The following is a 20,353-nucleotide window of genomic DNA, read 5'->3' on the forward strand; positions in this document are numbered from 1 at the left end:
TGGAGGCAAAGATGGAGAACCGAAAGACTGTTATCATACAACTTCAGTGATCTGAGTTCAGTCTTGATCTCAGTGGCTGTCTCTGTAAAGTTTACACTTTATGTTCTCCTGAGTGCTTCTGTCCTCACGTATCTCAAAGGTGTGTGGGGTTGGGGGTTAATTGACTGTTATAATTTGCCCCTAGTATCCTAGTATACGGGTAATGTGTAGAATCTGATGAGAGTAGAACAAAACATTAGTTTTATTTGTCACAGGTACATCGAAACATACAGCAAAATGCTTCATTTACATCAAGTCAAATCAGTGAGGACTGTGATGGGCAGCGTGCAAGCAATGCCACTTTTGCATGTCCACAACTTCTTTGGACAGTGGGAAGAAACCAGAGCACCCAGAGGAAGAAACACACACCGTCACAGGGAGAAGGTAGAAACTCCTTACAGACAGCGGCAGGAATTGAACCTGGACCTTACAGCTGGCGCTGTAAAGAGGTGCATGAAATGTTATGTTATCATTCTGTCCCAGGGAACAGTAGCAGGGGATGGGTTCACTCTGTGAGCAATCACCTGCTTCAATTAGCAGCCTGTAGGTAAGATCTGCCCTCTGCACTTGTTTGAGGGCAGTAAGTTCCCTGCAGCAGTTTGTGAGGGTGGCATCACTCAAAGGGCACTCTGTGTGCACATGTGTAAGTCACGTGCATGGAGGACTGAGCTAAATAATCCCAAATCTGTTGGCTTTATATGAAATTCTTCTTGTATCATTTGCCAAAATGCTCCTACATGATTGAATTTCTCATTTCCTGCCTCCTCAGCAAAGGTTTGACAGCTGAGCAGGAAATTTCCTCCCTTTCAATGCCCATATGTTTCTCCTCTCTTTCTCGTCTCTTGATTGGTCTATTTCTGCCTCGTTATTCATTCACCATATTACGCAAATTCCAATCTTAACCTCCAATAAAATAAATTCTGAATGATACATAACCTTGCTGTAAAATAATAACCATAAAATCTAGCGCATAAAAATATTAGCCAATATAAAAATTCCTACTTACTCATAAAATGGACTCTCACCGCAACTGCCTGACCCCATAATAAACAGTATATGCACTTTGCCTGGATTTCCACGCCAGGAAATAGTGCACTTTCAGCAGGGCTGTTGAGAGTAATCCTGCTCCGGGCTGGGAGAGATACCCTGTTGCCATAGAGATAGGACAGAAGTACATTCCAGTGCGGGTAACTTCACTCACCTCAACACTGAACTGATTCTGCAATCTACAGATTCACTTTCAAGGTCTCTACAACTCATCCTCTCAGAATTATTTATTTACTTATTACTTGTTTAACTTTTGTATTTGTACAGTTTGTCTTCTTTTGCACAGTTGTTTTTTTTTGTCTTTCAATGTAGTTTTTCATCTATTCTATTGTATTTCTTTGTGCTATTGTGAATGCCTGCAAGAACATGGAGCTCAAGGTAGTATCTGGTGACATGCCTGTGTAGGTACTTTGAAAATAAATTTACTTCGAACTTTGAGCCTTCCCAGATAAAGGGGATACAGAAACTTTGTTATGGACATAAGATATTGCAGACTCTGCTGAGAGCCACAGAGATGGGCCAAGTCATTTAATTAAGAGACGCTGAGCAAGAGAAGTCTATTAAACCTTAGAGTATGTCAAAAGCATATGATATTGAAATGTCTGGCTAGAGTGGACACAGAGAGGATGTTTCTATTAGTGGGAGAGTCTAGAATCCAAGGGCACAGCCACAGAATAATGGGAAGTCTGTTTATTCACTTATTTGATTTATTTATGGAACGGGCTCTTCTGGCTCAAGGTGTCACACAGCCCAGCAACCCACCTATCGAAAACTTGCCTAATCACAGGACAACTTACAACAACCAGTTAACCTACTAGCAATACGTCTTTGCAGGAGGAAACCGAAGCACCCACACGGTTCACGGGGGAGAACATACTAACTCCTTACAGACAGTGCCAAAATTGAACTCCGAACTCCAGAATGCCCGATCTGTAACAGTGGCAGGCTAACCGCTGCACTACCGGAGTGCCCTCAAAACTAAGGTGAGTAGTAATTTCTTTAACTAGGGGGTGGTGAATCTGTGGAATTCATTACCACAGAGAAACATAGAAAACCTACAGCACAATACAGGCCATTCGGCCCACAAAGCTGTGCCGAACATGTCCTTACCTTAGAACTACCTGGGCTTAACCATAGCCCTCTACTTTTCTAAGCTCCATGTATCCATCCAAGAGTCTCTTAAAAGACCCTATCGTTTCACCCTCCACCATCGCTGCTGGCAGCCCATTCCACACACTCACCACTAGCTGCATAAAAAACTTACCCCTGATAGTTCCTCTGTACCTACTTCCAAGCACCTTAAAACTATGCCCTCTCGTGTTTGCCATTTCAGCCCTGGGAAAAAGCCTCTGACTATCCACACGATCCATACCTCTCATTATCTTGTACAACTCTATCAGGTCACCTCTCATCCTCCTTCACTCCAAGAAGAAAAGGCCGAGTTCACTCAACCTATTCTCATAAGGCATGCTTCCCAGTCCAGGCAACATCCTTGTAAATCTCCTCTGCACCCTTTGTATGGTTTCCACGTCTTTCCTGTAGTGAGGCGACCAGAACTTAGCACAGTACTCCAAGTGGGGTCTGACCAGGGTCCTATATAGCTATAAGATTACCTCTCGGCTCTTAAACTCAGTCCCACGGTTGATGAAGGCCAATACACTGTATGCCTTCTTAACTACAGAGTCAACCTGCGTAGCGGCTTTGAGTGTCCTATGGACTTGGACGCTCTGATCCTCCACACTGCCAAGTCTTACAATTAATACTATATTCTGCCATCATATTTGACCTACCAAAATGAACCACTTCACACTTATCTGGGTTGAACCCCATCTGTCATTTCTCAGCCCAGTTTTGCATCCTATCAATGTCCCACTGTAACCTCTGACAGCCCTCCATACTATCCACAACACCCCCAACTTTTGTGTCATCAGCAAACTTACTAACCCATCCCTCTACTTCCTCACACAGGTCATTTATAAAAAAAATCACAAAGAGTAGGGGTCCCAGAACAGATCCCTGAGGCACACCACTGGTCATCAACCTCCATGCAGAATATGACCTGTCTACAATCACTCTTTGCCTTCTGTGGGCAAGCCAGTTCTGAATCCACAAAGCAACGTCCCCTTGGATCGCATGTCTCCTTACTTTCTCAATAAGTATTGAATGGGGTACTTTATGAAATGCCTTGCTGAAATCCATATCCATTACATCTACTGCTCTACCTTCATCAATGTGTTTAGTCACATCTTCAAAAAATTCAATCAGGCTTGTAAGGCACTACCTGCCCCTGACAAAGCCATGCTGACTATTCCTAATCAGATTATGCCTCTCCAAATGTTCATAAATCCTGCCTCTCAGGATTTCTCCATCAGCTTACCAACTACTGAAGTAAGACTCACAGGGCTGTGGAGTCCAAGTCATTGAGTGCATTTTAAGCAGACATTGATATCATCTTGATTGGTAAAGGGAATTAAGGGTTATAGAGAGAAGGTAGAAGAATGAGCTTAAGAGAATGATCCCAGGAATGAAAGGGCTAACCTACAAAGAACAAGTACACAAAGCTGGAAAAACTCAGCAGGTCAGGCAGCGTCCATGAGAAAAGACTAGCCAACGTTTCGGGCCAAGACCCTTCATCAGGAATGGGGGGGGTGAAGAGAGGGCCGAAGCCCAGTAAAAGAGATAGGGGAGGGGGTAGGGCCTAGAGGCACCAGGTGGAAAACCAATCAGAGGAAAGATAAAGGGGGGAGGGGGAGGGGATAAACGTGAAAGAACTGTAGAGATAAAGAAGTAGAAAGTTGAAAGGGGAGAGAGTCAGAGAGGGACCTGAGATAGGGGAAGGATGGCAGGGGAGGGAATTACCGGAAATTGGAGAATTCAATGTTCATACCACCAGGCTGGAGGCTACCTAGATGGTAGATGAGGTGTTGCTCCTCCAACCTGAGTTTGGCCTCATCAAGGCAGTAGAGGAGGCCAAGTATGGACATATCTAGATGAGAATGAGAGGCAGAGTTGAAGTGGGTGGCAACCGGGAGGTCCTGTCTATTGTGATGAAGCGGTCCCCCAATCTGCGTCGGGTCTCGCCGATGTAGAGGAGGCTGCACCGGGAGCACCGGATGCAATAGAGGACTCCAGCTGACTCGCAGGTAAAGTGTTGCCTCACCTGGAAGGACCGTTTGATTGCTCTGAGTTTGTACTCACTGTACTCAATTTAAGAGAATGAGAGGGAATCTCATTGAAACCTACCAAATATTGAAGAACCTAGACAAAGTGGACATGGAGAGGATTAGTGGGAGAGTCTTAGACCAAAGGGCACAGCTTCAGAACAGAAGGGTATCCTTTTGGAACAGAGTTGAGGAAGAATTTATTTAGCAAGATGGTGGAGGAATCACAGCCAGAGAAGGCTGTGGAGGTCAAGTCATTGAGTATATTTATAGCAGAGACTGATAGGTTCTTCCATTCATAAGGGCATCAAAGGTTACGGAAAGAAGGCAGGATAATAGGGCTGATCAATCAGCCATAATTGAATGCCAGTGCAGAATCAATGGGCCAAATAGCCTAATTCTGCTCATATGTCTTATGGTCATAATCCAGCAATTAGCTGGATCATGGCTCCACTCCACATCTCACAGTGTCTCTTGCTGCCTTACGTGATGAAACTATTGACCCCTGCAAAGAAAAATTCAACTGACCCAGAATTCACAGGCATCTCGGGGGAGTTTCCACTCCACCTTTGGAGGAAATGAAGATGCATCTGATTTCTCTACAGAACAACAAAATTGTAATCACTAGCATTATATTTTTCTGCTCTGGATTCTCTCAACACAGTAAATTGCTTCTCTTATCAATCTACATTATCAAGTATCTATCAGTTGAAATTAGCCCTTTTAAATGCAAGAAAGGATGAGTCAATTTATGTCACCTGATTTAAACCCTTCACTTCTGTAGGATTCTAGAGAGCCTGTGTTATATTCCCTCTGTAAAATGAGTCATTCGCAAGAACAAAATGGGTTTAAAGCAGGAGTACAGTTCTACAGAAGTTGGGAGAATCAAAGCATAGACCACATATTCTTGATACAGCTGACCTGCTTTAAACCTACAACTTATGAGAAACTGTCCACTTCCCCCCACGCCGCAGACCCCTTCCCCCCACACCCTACCTCCTCTTTGACATGGATTTAAAATTCAACTACACACTTGGCAAAGGTTTATTAGTGCTGTCAAGAAGGTTGAATTGTTTGGAACGGCTTTGTGAAGTCAAGCCCAGGCAGTCTGCCTAAAGAGCTAAATCTATCAGTTTGACTGAAGAGCTTGTTACAAAGAGTGTGTGCAGGGTTGGGGGGTATTTTCAGCTCATCTGAGGGGGGCTGTTTAATGCAGGGCTTGCTTAACACAGTTGACCATCAGTTGTGAGTTTACTGTTGTAAGTCATGAGCAGCTCGGTCAACCACATTTGGTTACCTTTTTTCTGCTGAGCAAACAGAAGTTGGCCAGATTCAGCATTACACAGTAAGCCAGGCTGTGAAAGCCACACAGAGAACAAAACCCGCCAGAGACTGGGAAACAGCACAAAGCATGGAAAAGCTCTAGTCCGGGACTAGGTAATGATCAAAGGGATCATATTCAAAAGGCTTCCCCCCACCACGACTTCTGCCTCCATATTAGCCCCAGAAAGCCATGAGGCAAGCACAATATAGAGGAACAATGTGAGATAGTGCGTAACACAGTGGTTATGTTACTGAACTAGCAGTCCAGAGAGCTGGACTATTGATCCAGCTGTATGCTTTTAAATCATGTCAGAGAGAACTTCAGTTCATTAAATTAGTTGAAGTACACACAGTGGCCATCTTATTACACTTGTACACCTGCTCATTAATGCAAAAATCTAATCAGCCAATCATGTGGTGCCAACTCAATGCATAAATACATGCAAACATAGTCAAGACGTTCCATTGTTTTTCAGACCAAACATCAGAATGGGAAAGAAATATGATCTATGTGTCTGTAACTGTGGAATGATTGTTGGTGCCAGACATGGTGGTCTGAGTATCTGAGAAAATGCTGATCTCCTGGGACTTGCACGCACAACATTTTCAGAGCGTGGTGTAAAAAACAAACAAAAAAAAAACATCCAGGAAGCCAAAGTTCCATGGGCAAAAATGCCTTGTAAGTGAGAGAGATCAGAGGAGAATGACCAGACTGGTTTAAGCTGACAGGAAGGCAACAGTAACACAATTAACCACGTATTACAATAGTGGTGTGCAGAGGAGCAACTCTGAATGCACGACATGTTGAACCATGAAATGAACCAGCGAGAGCAGCAAAGGATCATGAACATACAGAAATACACTCAGTTGCCACTTTATTAGCTACAGGAAGAACTGAATGAAATGGCCACTGAGCGTAAGCCTCTAACATAGTGCTGGCAGTGATTGTTGGATGAAACCATCTGGTGTATTGATATAATTTATGGAAAGCATGTTGGCCCACTCTGACTAATATGTGACTCCAGGTAATGTGGTTCACTCCAACCTCTCCAGCAGTTGATGATATTAAGAGAAAGTAAATAAATGCCAGCGTTCTTGGTGAAGGTCAATTCCCTCAACTTCCAGCAACTAAAAGGCAGAGCAATTAGTAAAATATTCTGCTTTGAAGGTAGGAAATATTTATTTCTTATTTTATTTATTGAATTATCTATAGAGATACATTCACCCAGCAATCCCCTGATTTAACCCAAGGCTAATCACAGGAAAATGTGCCATGACCAATTTACCTACCAACCGGTACGTCTTTGGACTGTGGGAGGAAACCCACGCAGGAGACTGTGCAACAGCGGGAAGTGATCCCAGGTTGCTGCTACTGTAAAGCATTGTGCAAGGTACTATCCCGCCACACTGCACCCCCCACCCGTTCTCAGTTAACCAACAGTAGCCGGTACACTCATGGGACCCACAATTCTGAAAAGCATGCTTATTCTCCACACAATTCAAAATGAGAAAGAACTGTCTCGGGGAAAAAAGTCTTTAGCAGAATTCTTGTAACTCACATTGAAGTCATTGAAAGTTCAATTCAATTATGGAATGTAAATTGAGGCAATGACATTGTGATAAAAGAGTGGATTTGGCCTCAATAATGTTACTGCTCTTGAACAAGAGGAAAGCGCCCTTTGGGGATTGATGACATATGGGAGCAAGGTACGAAAACAACATTTAAAGAAAATAATCATCTTTGCTGGTGGAATGGCGGCAGAATGCATTAAGAGGGCAAAAGGGCTATTTCTTTGATGAAGGGTCTCGGCCTCTTGCATTTTCTTCTGTTTATTCCTCTCCATAGATGCTGTCTGACCTGCTGAGCTCCTCCAGCAACTTGTGTGTGGTGTGTTGGATTTCCAGCGTCTGCAGAATCTCTTGTGTTCAGGGTTATTGCTCAGTAGATCCTGCAAGTGTTATTTCAAAGACGAACAAGAGAGTTCTTCCTGGTATCTTGGCCAATGTTTATCCCACAACATCACCACAAATGATCTGGTTATTATTGCAATGCATTTGTGGAAGCTAGCTTTGGGCATATTGGCTAACCTTCGATAAGATGTATGCAGTCACGATACAGAGAAGTCATTACTAGGTCCACTACTTTTCCTAATTTATTACTAATTACTGAGGTGAATTGGGCCTAATTTACAGATTTGCAGAAGGCATGAAGCCTGGAGGCACGGTGAACTGCAATGAGGTTTGGTGGTAAGCCAAACACCTGGCAGATGAGATTTCATGCAATAGTACTGTGAAGTAAAACATCTTGATAGGAAGAATGAAGAGAGGCAATATAAGCTATTGTAATATAGGGGACAACTAAAGCAATATCGGGGGCATATCACTGGCACCCATCAAACATTGAAAGGCCTAGATAGGGTGGACATGGAGAGGATGTTTCCTATTGTAGGGGAGTTTAGGTCCAGAAGGAACAGCCTCTAGAACAGAGATGAAGAGGAATTTCTTTGGCCAGAGGGTACTAGATCTGTGGATCTAAGGGTGCCAAAGGTTGCAGGGAGAAAGCTGGACAATGGAGTTGAAAGGAAAATAAATCAGCCATGATGGAATAGTGCAGAAGACTTGCTGGGCCAAATGGCCTAATTCTGCTCCTATGTCTTATTATCTTATGATATTATGATCAAAACTTTGACAGTTTATTCCTCTCTATAGATGCTGCTTGACTTGCTGAGTACATCCAGCATTGTGTGTGTGTTGTTCCACCTCACAGTCTTGGGGATATCACCGGGTTTTTATCTTCTGCACTGTTCATTAGAATTAGTCACAACTGAATATCTTCTCTCATGGGGTTCCAGAAAGTTCTCTGCAGGTGAATTCGCTAGTTGAATTACATCGTCCACTCGCCTCATTGAATGGAATGTCAGTTGAAGACAGGGTCATGATTTGAGTGTTCATACTTGCTACTGGCAGAAATCACGAAAAGATGTCATTGCAGTGTTTAACTAATCCTCATGCTATCAGATACAGAAATGAGATGAAAATTGCTTCAGGAAAAAATAATGCTATTGGCCTTCAGTAGACATTTTTGAAATTGGAAGCCACCCACTCCAAAACTAAGCTGTCCTGTTCAAAACCTGACTGATTGCAAAATCTACCTGAAGGCAGTTATTCGCAGGCCTGCTCCATAATTTAGCTGTAAATCTTTATGCAGTCAGTGTTTGCCCTCACCAACTGACTTTCTGCCCTTTGACTGCAATTCGCAAGAATTTTCCTCCCCCAGTTTATCATTTGGTTGGGCCAGTAACAGGCAGACTAAAGGAAAAAATAACTTAAGACATAAACCCACCATTTCCTAGTAGCAGGACTGGGAAAATGTACTTACTTTTAGAATGTGAATCAGACTTTGGCAATGCACTCACTTTTAGGCTGATGGCTCAGCTGTGCTTCATAGTAGCTGATTGTTCCCCAGTAAGGAGATTTCCAATTAACGTTTCCTTATACAGCTTTTACCCACCTGTTTCTCTTTGATAACTCATACAAAACAAATCTGGAAACATTTCCTGACCCTCTTTTGCAAATCCTTTTAATAAGTCATTTGCCCCTTTTTCTTCTTTAATATATCGGGACTTGAGAAACTGAGTTACAGAGAGAAGTTGAATAGGTTAGGACTTTATTCCCTGGAGCATAGAAGAATGAGGGGAGATTTGATAGAGGTGTATAAAATCATGACGGGTATAGATAGAGTGAATGCAAGCAGGCTTTTTCCAATGAGGCTAGGGGAGAAAAAAACCAGAGGACATGGGTTAAGGGTAAAGGGGGAAAAGTTTAAAGAGAACATTGGGGGGTGCTTCTTCTCACAGAGAGTGGTGGGAGTGTGGAATAAGCTGCCAGATGAAGTTGTAAATGTGGGCTCACTTTTAACATTTAAGAAAAACTTGGACAGGTACATGGATGAGAGGTGTATGGAGGGATATGGGCCAGGTGCAGGTCAGTGGGACTAGGCAGAAAAATGGTTTGGCACAGCCAAGAAGGGGCCAAAAAGCCTGTTTCTCTGATGTAATGTTCTATGGTTCTATTAACTAAAACTTGCCTCCTTGATCAGCTTTTTATTACTTGTCTCAATAATGCAGTTTTGTTTCTTGATGTAAGATCTTGCTTGACCAGAAATACTTGCATTGATGTAGTCATTTAACATCCCTTTTGAAACGTCCCGCGTCAAAGTAAATTAAACTATTCATAAACATAGTTTTACAAACAGTGTCACCACAATGGGAATTTGGAGTTCAATTTCAGCATTCCCATTGAGAAAGTCTGTATGTTCTTCCTGTGTGTACATGATTTCCTCTGGGTGCTATGGTTTTCTCCCACAGTCTAAAGATGTAACAGTTAGTAGATTAATGGATCATTGTAAATTATCCTATGACGAGGCTAAGGTTATCATTGGGTTCTTGGGTTGCGTGCTTCGGTAGGCTGGAAGGGCCAGCTCCACAATGTATCTCTAAATAAAAAAAACAGATGATATTTTGGGCCGAGACCGTTCATCAGGATAGGTCTAGAGTCTCGACTCAAAATGTCAACTGTTTATTCATCTCCGTAGATGCTTTTTAACCTGCTGAGTTCCTCCAGCATTTTGAGTATGGGGTTCTGGATTTTTGGTATCTGCAGAATCTTGAGAATCTAGACCCACAAAAAAAATCTGTTAAAGCTAAAAGTTCTCTGCTAAAATATCACTGCAAGATTGGTATTGGCAAAGACATTTAGGATAACTCTTGTGCTCTTCTCCAAGAAGGGCCAAATTGTGTTTAATACAGCCCACTCCATTGGGAGTGTTGGCAATGAACTGGATCCTCCTGCATGAATTGGGCTTCCTCAGAGTAGCAGAACAATACTGTTGCCTCACTTGCTAGCGACCTGCACTCAATCCTATCTGGCAGTGTCAGTATGGAGTTTACAAGTTCTCCCTGTGGTCGCCTGGCCTGTCTCCGGCTGCTCTGGCTTCCTCCCACTTCACATAGACTCAACAGATGGTAGATTAATTGGCCCCTACACACACCTGCAGTGTGCAGGGAAGTGGGGGGAGTGTGGAAATTCATTCGAAAGAAATAAAGTAATGGGGGTTCATACATGATTTGTGTATCTATGTGATTGAGAGTTGGCACAGTCTCAGAGGGGTGAAGGGCCTGCTTTGGTGCTGTATTAATGCTTTATTTGTCCAAGAGGTAAGGAGAATGCAGGCCCCAGGCTGGATATCTTAAGACTTCACCCCAAAATACTTAGGAGAGCTCAGAGCCCTCAAATGTTTCTAAAAATGTCCCAAAGTTCTCAGAACCATCTGCTCATTTCAGACTGAAGAACTTTTATATTCACCTGAAAGAGAAAGCAAGACACACAGTTCAAACTTCGTCTGAAATATTGCACCTTTTCTTTTGTTGTGGGACTTTCTTGGTATTGCACAAGAGTGCCAGTTGAGATTCCTGTGCTTAGGTCTCTGGGGTCAGTATTGCACATGCAACTTTCCAACATAGAAGGTAGAAAGGTAACAATGGAGCTGTAGTAGACTCCTCCAGAAACTTGAATTGTGCACTATGAAGGTATTAATTAGATTGTTGTTGGACTGCAATATAAATGATTCCCAGAAACACACACTAGAGGGGATCTAAACCTCTGAATCATTTTATTAAATTCATTTGATCAAACTGGTCTGGGTGAAGTTAAGTAAGGGATAAACAAGCAACACACAGATCTAACCTCCAAGAGGACCCCAACTTTGTTCTAGGGTTTGGAGACTTACATGCCTCAGTGACCCAGAGAGCTATGTTGGCTGGAGTCAGGATCTTGTGCTTTGACTCTTGGTAGGGTCACCCATGCCAAACAGGTCAAAGGGCAGAGGACAGACTAACAGTGGTCCATCAGCCTCCAGGTCTGAGGGTTCAGCTCAGGGCTAACAACTCTGACTGGTCAAAAAATAATTGTTAAGGAAACAGCAATGAAGAATCCTTCTGATCAGACTGAGCTGGAGGATCTTCAACACTGCTCTAAATGTCAGCAGCATAACAGGCAGTAAGTAAAGAAGTACACAGTACTATAGTACATTATAACCAGCTGAAATTGTGTCTATTCATTGGCCAGGATTAATTATTTTGACTTTGAAACTTGCAGCAATTGGTTGACTTGAAGATTGCCTGACAGAATGTCAGACTTGCAAACCAATCTGCTGTTTCTCACACTGAGGAATTGAGCTACGTAACACTGTTTTTTTTTCTTCTTTCTTTGCTTTTATTTAAGTGTCACTATTCATGTAAAAAGTAACCTTACCGGAAGTGAAATGTGATAATCCCCATTTCTGGATTGATTCATACCAATCCAAGAATTCAGTCAGACAGCTTTGGGCAACATATTCCAGACTTTAAACACAAGCTGCGTCAACAGTTTTTTTCCCTCATACTTCTTTCTATTCCTTTGTGATTACCTTCATTACTGAGTCTTGGGTCCTGACCCTTCTGTCACTGGCAACAGTTTCCTTTAATGTGTTCTGTCTATACCTATTCATGATGTTAAATACTTCTATCAGATTTCCTGACAACATCCACAGAGAAAGACCCCAGATCCTCCAGCCTATCCATATAACTGATCCCTGGAATCACGCTGACAAATTTCTACTATAGCCATCGGGTTGAAGGTACAAGAGCCTCAGGACTCTCACCGCCAGGTTCAAGGGCAGTTCCTGCCCCTCGACCATCAGGCTCTTGGATAAAAGGGGATAACTACACTCACTTGGACGATCATTGAAACCATTATTGCTGCTTATTGATATTTGCATTTTCTAAGGCATTCCCATTTTTCCTAAAGTGTAGAAACTACCTGTTCTCAATTCTCCTGTTATGGTCTAAATATTTATAAAGATTTATGTTGATTTCCTTGTTTTTGAACTCTGTGTAAAACTCATATCCCATATGCTTTCTTATCCATTTTGTTACTTTCAAGGGACTAAGCACATTGACTCCAAGATCTGTCTTTTATTCTCTACTTCATTTAGCTTATAATGTCTCTCTTCCCTTTCTTCCAACCTAAACATAACATTTAACATTTCTCACAGTTAATTTCAGCTGTTATGCATCTGTGCTTTCTACAAACCTATCTAAATCTCCTTAAAATTATCTTGAGAGGACTAGAACATAAAACCAAGGGTGTAATGTTGAGGCTTTAGAAGGCATTAGATAGACCATATTTGGAGTATCGCAAACAGTTTTGGGTCTCTTACCTAAGAATTGAAAAGGGTCGAGAGGAGGTTCGTGACTGTTATCCTTGGAATGAAAGGGTTAATGTAAGAAGAGGATTTTATAGCTCTGGACCAGTATAGAAGAACGAGGGGAATCTTATTGAAACCTTTTGAATATTGAAAGGCCTAGAAAGAGTGGGTATGGAGAGTCAAATCATAAATACTAGAAAGTCAGCAGATTCTAGAAATCCTAAGCAACACACACGAACTGCCGAAGGAACTCTGCAAGTCAGGCAGCATCTATGGAAATGAATAGACAGTTGACATTTCAGGCCGGGACCTTTCTCCAGGACTCTGAAGAAGGGTGCCAGCCTAAAACATCGATTGTTTACTCATTTCCATGGAAGCTAGAATATGTGCTGAGTTCCTCCAGCAGTTTGTGAGTTGCTTTGGATGTGGGGAGTATTTTTCCTATAGTGGGTGATTCTAGGACCAGAGAGCACAGTCTCAGAATACAAGGACATTCCTAAAGAACAGAGATGAGCAGGAATTCCTTTAGCCAGAAGGTGGTGAATCTGTGGAATTCATTGCCACATATAGCCATCGAGGCCTACCATTAGGTATATTTAAAGCAGAGCTTGATAATTTCTTGATTAGTAATGGTATCAAAGGTTACGGGAAGAAGGCAGCAGAATGGGATTGAGAGGGATAATAAATCAGAAATGATATAATGGCAGAGCAAACCTGATGGACCAAATGGCCTAATTCTGCTCTGATCTTCTATAGCCTTATTGGTCTAAAATCTATTACTATCCTTTCCTCACATATCATTACATCCAAGTTTTGTGTCCATTGCAATTCAGAAATCATGCCTCGTGCACACGTCCAATTCATTAGTACATAGAAACATGGAAAATAGGTGCAGGAGTAGGCCATTCAGTCCTTCGAGCCTGCACCGCCATTCAGTATGATCATGGCTGATCATCCAACTCATATTAAGGAAAGCAGTGGTCCAAGCACTGACTCTTGGGGGAACTCCACTGCCCACTTCCTTCCTCTCTGGTAAACAAAGCTTCACCATTACTCCCTGTTTCCTGTTATTTTGCCAGCCTTTCATCCATGCTGCTAGAGGCTGTTTTAATCCAGTCCGAACGATAAGCCTATTATGTGGTAACTTGGCAACTCAGCAACTCCATTTAGAAGTCCCCGTCACCACCACAACTGTATTTCTCTCATCAACCATTTATTTCATCCAAAAATTGCATCAAGTTAGGTCAACAAATCCATGCTGACTTTTTCTAATCAACCCACACATTACTAACTGGCTGCTGATTCCCTCCCTTATGATTGTCTCTAGAACTTTTCCAACTGGATGTGTAATAACAAAATTTATTCCTGCACTTCTTTTTAGAGCAAAATTGAAACAGTTGCAATTTTCCAGTTGCCAGACTCTATTTCTGAATCCAGAGATTCAGGCATCCAACATTAAGAACCACCACCACCCAGGACATGCTCTGCTATCATTGGTACTATCAGGAAGGGGATAAAGAAGACTGAAGGCACATACTCAATGAGTCAGGAATAAATTCTTCCTCTCTGCCATCAGATTTCTAAATGGACATTGAACCCCTGAACACTACCTCTACTCTTTTTAAAATTTGTTCACCATTCATTTAATTTAACTATTTAATATACACCGTATATATATTTACTGTAATTTTTTCTATTATTATGTATTGCATTGTACAGCTATCACAAAGACAAATTTCATGACATATACCAGTGATATTAAACCTGATTCTGATTCTGACAGTTGCTTGGAATGACTTTGTGATTTCCTCTCTTTTCTCAGCAACCTCACATGGATTCTATTTGGACCAGGTAATTTGTCCACTAGCATTTCTCTTTATCAATGTTCTATCTGTACAGACTCTCAGCTACATCCTCCATTGCTCAGACTTCAGCAGTATCTTCTACCCCAGTGAAGTCGTCTGTGCACAGCTGAAGTTCTCACCAAGTGAATTTCCTTTTAGATCTCCATGTAACAACAGCAACCATCATGGACACATGTCCAAGATCTTTGGAGCCCCCTTCATGCATTTTTGTCTATTCTCATGTTCACTCTTTACCTCTTTTTGAGAGGACTAGAACATAAAAACAAGAATGTAATGCTGAGACTTTATAAAGCACTGGTGAGGCCACACTTGGAGTGTTGTGTGCAGTTTTGGACCCCTTACCTAAGAATGGATATGCTGTTTTTGAAGAGGATTCACAAAAGTGATTCCAGGATTGAACGACTTGTCATATGAAGAGCATTTGATGGTTCTGGGCCTCTTCTCACTGGAATTCAGAAGAATAAGGGGTGACCTAATTGAAACCTATCGAATTTTGAAAGGCTGTGTTGGAGTGACTGTGAAGAGGATGTTTCCTATGGTGGGGTTCTCTAATATCAGAGGACACAGCCTCAGAGTGGAGGGGTGTCCTTTTAGAATGGAGTTGAGCAGAGATTTCTTTAGCCAGAGAGTGATGAATCTGTGGAATTTGTTGCCACAGGTGACTATGGAGGCCAAGCTATTGGGTATATATAAGGCAGAGGTTGAGAGTTTTTTGATTGATCAGGGCAAGAAGGGATATGGAGAGAAGGCAAGAGATTGGGGCTGAGAGGAAAATTGGATCAGCCATGATGAACTGGCAGAGCAGACTCACTGGACCAAATGGCCTAATTCTGCTCCTATATCTTATGGTCTTATGGTACAGTGGTCTTTTATTTACTTTTTGACTTCTTCTTGAAGAGTTCTCCAACCAAACTGTTTGTGACTTTTGGTAACAAGCCAGCATACCCATATTCCATATTTTGTTCATAAAAACAAGAGGCTACTCAGCCCATCGTCCATGCTGGCACATAGAACAATGCCATTTCCACACTAACTGTCCTTAGAGCCTTTTTCTCCCCAGTCCCACCAACTCCCTACAGATTCCCTTACCAACCTTCACACTAGAAGCAATGTACAGTGGGCAATTAATCCACAACCTGGGAAGTGGGAAGAAAGCACAAGACCCAGAGGAATGGGAACAGGGAGAATGTCGAAATTTCACATTGACAACATTGGAGGTCAGGATCAAATTCTGATTACTGAACTTGTAAAACTGCTGCTCTACTAGCTATGCCCCATTTCTTTATAGTTACTGCATTTAGTCTTGAGCATATTCTGCTGTTCAATAAGATCATATTAAGCTCATTTTGGCCTCAGCTCTAGTTTACTCCCAATTCTCGGTAATCCTTGCTACTCTCATATATTAAAATCTCTCACTGTGATCTCAGGTATATTCAATAACTTGGCCTCCACAGTTTTAGAGTAATTGAAAAACACAGCACACAAACAGGCCCTTAGGCCCATCTAGTCCCTGCTGAACCACTTAAACTGCCTACTTCCATTGACCTGCATGCCCCTACCATCCACTTACCTATCCAAATTTCTTGGGGAATGAATTTCAGAAATTCGCACTGCTCTGAAGTGCAGTTATAAATGGTTATAAATGGGTAACCTCTCATTCTGAATTTATGCTCCTTAGTTTGAGGTTCTCCTTCAAGTGAAACATCCCCTTAGCATTTCCATGGTCATATCTCCTCAATTATTCACTTATATTAATAAGATCACTTCAAATTCTTCTTCATCACAATTAATGAGCAGATCAAGTGATCCTTCTCTGAACGGTCTCCAGTGCAAGTGTAACCCTATACATTCTCACCATTACTGTTGACACCCTGTTGAACCAAGGACCTACCAACCTCTGTCTTCAGTACGCCCAATGACTTGGCCTCCACTGCCACCACTGGCAATGAATTCCACAGATTCACCACCCTCTGGCTTAAGAAATGTTTCCTCATCTCTGTTCTAAAGGGAAGTCCCTCAGTTCTGAGGCCTCTGGTCCTAGACTCCCACCATAGGAAACATCTTTCCCACACCCAGTTCATCCAGACCTTTCAATATTTGGTATGTTTCAATGAGATACCCGTCATTCGTCTAAACTCCAGTGAGTACAGTCCCAGACCATCAAACAGTTCTCATACATTAACCCTTTTATTCCTGGGATCATTCTCATGAACCTCCTCTTTACTTTCTCCAATGCCAACTCATCTTTTCTTCGATAAGGAGCCCAAAACTGCTCATAATACTCCAAATTTCTTATAAAGTCTCTGCATTACATCCTTGCTTTTGTATTCTAGTCCTCTCCGAATGAATATTAATATTGCATTCGCCTTCCTCACCACCGACTCAACGTATAAGTTCATCTTTAGGGAATCCTGCACCTCAGATTTTTTAATTTTCTCCCCATTTAGATAATAGTCTATATCTTTATTCCATCTGCCAAAATACATGACTGTGTGCTTCTCTATAATATATTCCATCTATCACTTCTTTGCCCATTCGCCCAGTCTGTACAAGTCCTTCTGCAGACACTCTGCTTCCTCAACATTACCTGTCTCTCCACCTATCTTCATATCATCCACAAGCTTGGCTACAAGCCCATCAATTCCTTCATCAAAATCATTGTCATACAACATGAAAAGAAGCAGTTCCAAAACCGACCCCTATGGGACACACTGGCCATCGGCAGCAAACAAAAAAAGGCTCTCTTTATTCCCACTTTTTGACTCCTGACGGTCAGACAATCTTCTATCTATTTTAGTACCTTTTCTGTTATACCATGGGCTCTTGTCTTGTTAAGCACCCTCATGTCAAAGGCCATCTGAAAATCCAAATAAACAATAACCACTGACTCTCCTTTGTAAACCCTGCCTAATATTTCCTCAAAGAACGCCAATAGATTTGTCAGGCAAAATTTCCCTTTTAGAAGACCCTGCTGACTTTGGCCTATTTTATCATGTGCCTTCAAGTACCCTGAACCCTCATCCTTAATAATAGACTCCAACATCTTTCCAACCATTGAATTCAGGCTAACTGGCATATAATTTCCCTTCTTCTGCCTCCCTCCCTAAGTAAAGAGTGGAGTGTAATTTGCAATTTTCCATTCCTCAGGAACCATTCCAGAAACTAGTGGCTCTTGAAAGATCATTACTAATGCCTTCACATTCTCTTCATCTACCTATTTCAGAACCCTGGGATGCAGTCCATCTAGTCCAGGTGACTTACCTATCTTCAAACTATTCATTTCCCAAGCACATTCTCCTCAGTAATAGCAACAACATTCACTTCCACTCCTTGACACTGTCGCATTTCTGGCATCCTGCTAGTGTGTACCACTGTGAAGACTGACACAAAATACTTATTAAGTTCCTCCACTATTTCTTTTTCCCATCATTACTACTTCTCCATCGTCATTTTCCAATGGTTTGATATCCACTTTCATCTCTCTTTTATTCCTCATATATTTGAAAAAATGTGTTGTATCCTCTTTTTATGTTATAGGCATCCCTGCTAGTGTCCCCTTCCAATCAACTTTGGCCAATTCCTCTTTCATGTCTCTGTAATTTCCTTTACTCCTTTACTGTAATACTGATACCTCAGATTTTAGCTTCCTCTCAAACTCCCTTCAGATTCTTACCCTTGCAGTTCCTTAACTCCACTGCTAAAAGATTATCTACCTATTCCATATACTATGTTCATTCAAATATAACACCTTCAGTCCTGCATTTTCACTTTTTGATTTTGGCCCCCTGTTCCACTTTAACTCACCCCACTAACTGCAATTTTACCCTATCATTTGCCTATCCTTCCTGACAGACTCAGTACACACTGCATCTACTTGTACACCATTTGCTCCAACCTCAGCCCCGTCACTCCGGTTCCCAGCCCCCTGCCTAATTAGTTTAAACCCTCCCCAATGGCTCTGGCAAACCTGCCCGCAAGGATATTGGTCCCCCTCAGGTTCAAGTGTAAACTATCCTTTCTATATAGGTCATACCTTCCTGTAAATGCATGCCAACTTATCACTGTTCCTTCAGTCAGAACTCCCCCTCTACAAATGTCAGCTCCACTCCAATTCTACTGCCTTACCAACTACCCACTCATCATTCAGAATACCAATCCAAATCTCACTTCAACCACACAATGTACTGGTCTCTCAATCAACCCCTACTTCTAGAACAGGCGTTCTTAACCTATTTTATGCTATGGACCAATGCCATTAAGCAAGGGGTCTGTGGATACCAAGTTGAGAACTCATGTTCTAGAATCTAAATCGACAAATCCAGTGCTCAAAACCTCAAGCACTATTTTATAAACACTCCAATGCTGTGCACGTCCACAGCACCCAGTGGATGGCCATGAAATAGTTATGCAAATTGTGGTGTCTAGCTGTGACATGACTCACTATTACATTACAAACAGGCAACTATTCCATTAGGAACTCTTCATTTTGAGGAATTTTCAAAAACTTGGAAGATGAAATTATAAAATAAGAGTAGCTTTGTCACATATACATTGAAACATTGAAAATATAGTGAAATACATTATTTTGTGTCAACAGCCAACACAGTCTGAAGGTTGTGCTGAGGACAGCCATTCTTCTGGCACCAATATAGCACGCCCACAGCTTACTAACCCATGTCTGCATGTCTTTTGAAACGTGGGAGGAAACTGGAGCAACTGGAGGAAGGCCACGTGTTCAAAGGGAGAACGTACAAACTCCTCACAAGAGAGCAGCAGGAATTGAACTTCTATCAACGACCGCTGGCGCTGTGAAGTGATTGTGCAAGCCGCTATTCTAGCCTGCCTTTGCAATCAACTGGAAGTGGTCTGTTGTGTGAACTGTCTATAGCCAGATACACAGACTATTGACCCAAAGGCAGAAGTTCAATTCCCGAGAGGGGCAAATGAATGAATATCGGTAACACTGACTATGAAACTACAAAAATAGTCCCATCTGGATCTTCAGAGAAGGAGACGTGCAATCCTTGTTTGGCTGTATTAAACCGCAGGTCCATCCGACTGCCCCCTGTCATGAAACTGTTAAAGAGCACCAATGGAGGCTTGCAATGAGAGCCACATCCAATAAATTTGCAGTAATAAATTCTCAGAGTAGATTATTCTTTATTCATCTGGTTGAAAATGATGACATGTTATATTTTGTTTTATTTTATTTAGAGATACAGCGTGGTACAGGCCCTCTGGTCCAATGAGCTGCACCATCCAGCATCCCATCTATTTAACACTAGCCTAAGCACAGGACAACTTACTGTGACCAATTAACCTACTACTGGTATGTCTTTGGACTGTTGGACGAAACCCATGTGATCACGGGGAGAATGTGCAAGTTCATTACAGATAGCACTGGAATAGAACTCCAAAGTCTGAATGCCCCAAGTTGTAACATTGCTAACTGTGGTGCATTTTGTCTTGGCACTACCTGCCGGTCCAATGAAGTCTGGGTGACTATTGACTTCCTTGCTTGTCAGATATTGCAAATTTCTGCACAAACGTCATGCATGGTAACCAAGCCTAGCTCTGAATTGGGCTTGTGGTACCAGGACTAGCATTCTCACCCTCATGCTTAATTGAAATGAGCATTAAAAGATTTAACAAATTCACCCATGATATAAGCA

General features: G+C 42.0%; 1 long non-coding RNA gene across 1 annotated transcript; it reads left to right on the top strand.

The window, feature by feature from the left end:
* Window positions 1–453: 453 nt before the first annotated feature.
* LOC132399907 (uncharacterized) lies at window positions 454–19,973 on the top strand. The gene is made up of 3 exons (XR_009514135.1): window positions 454–2,069; window positions 14,639–14,667; window positions 19,896–19,973. It is a non-coding gene; the product is annotated as an uncharacterized LOC132399907 (long non-coding RNA).
* Window positions 19,974–20,353: the final 380 nt, after the last annotated feature.

The sequence above is a fragment of the Hypanus sabinus genome, chromosome 9 (assembly GCF_030144855.1).
Source record: "Hypanus sabinus isolate sHypSab1 chromosome 9, sHypSab1.hap1, whole genome shotgun sequence".
NCBI classification, from domain to species: Eukaryota; Metazoa; Chordata; class Chondrichthyes; order Myliobatiformes; family Dasyatidae; genus Hypanus; species Hypanus sabinus.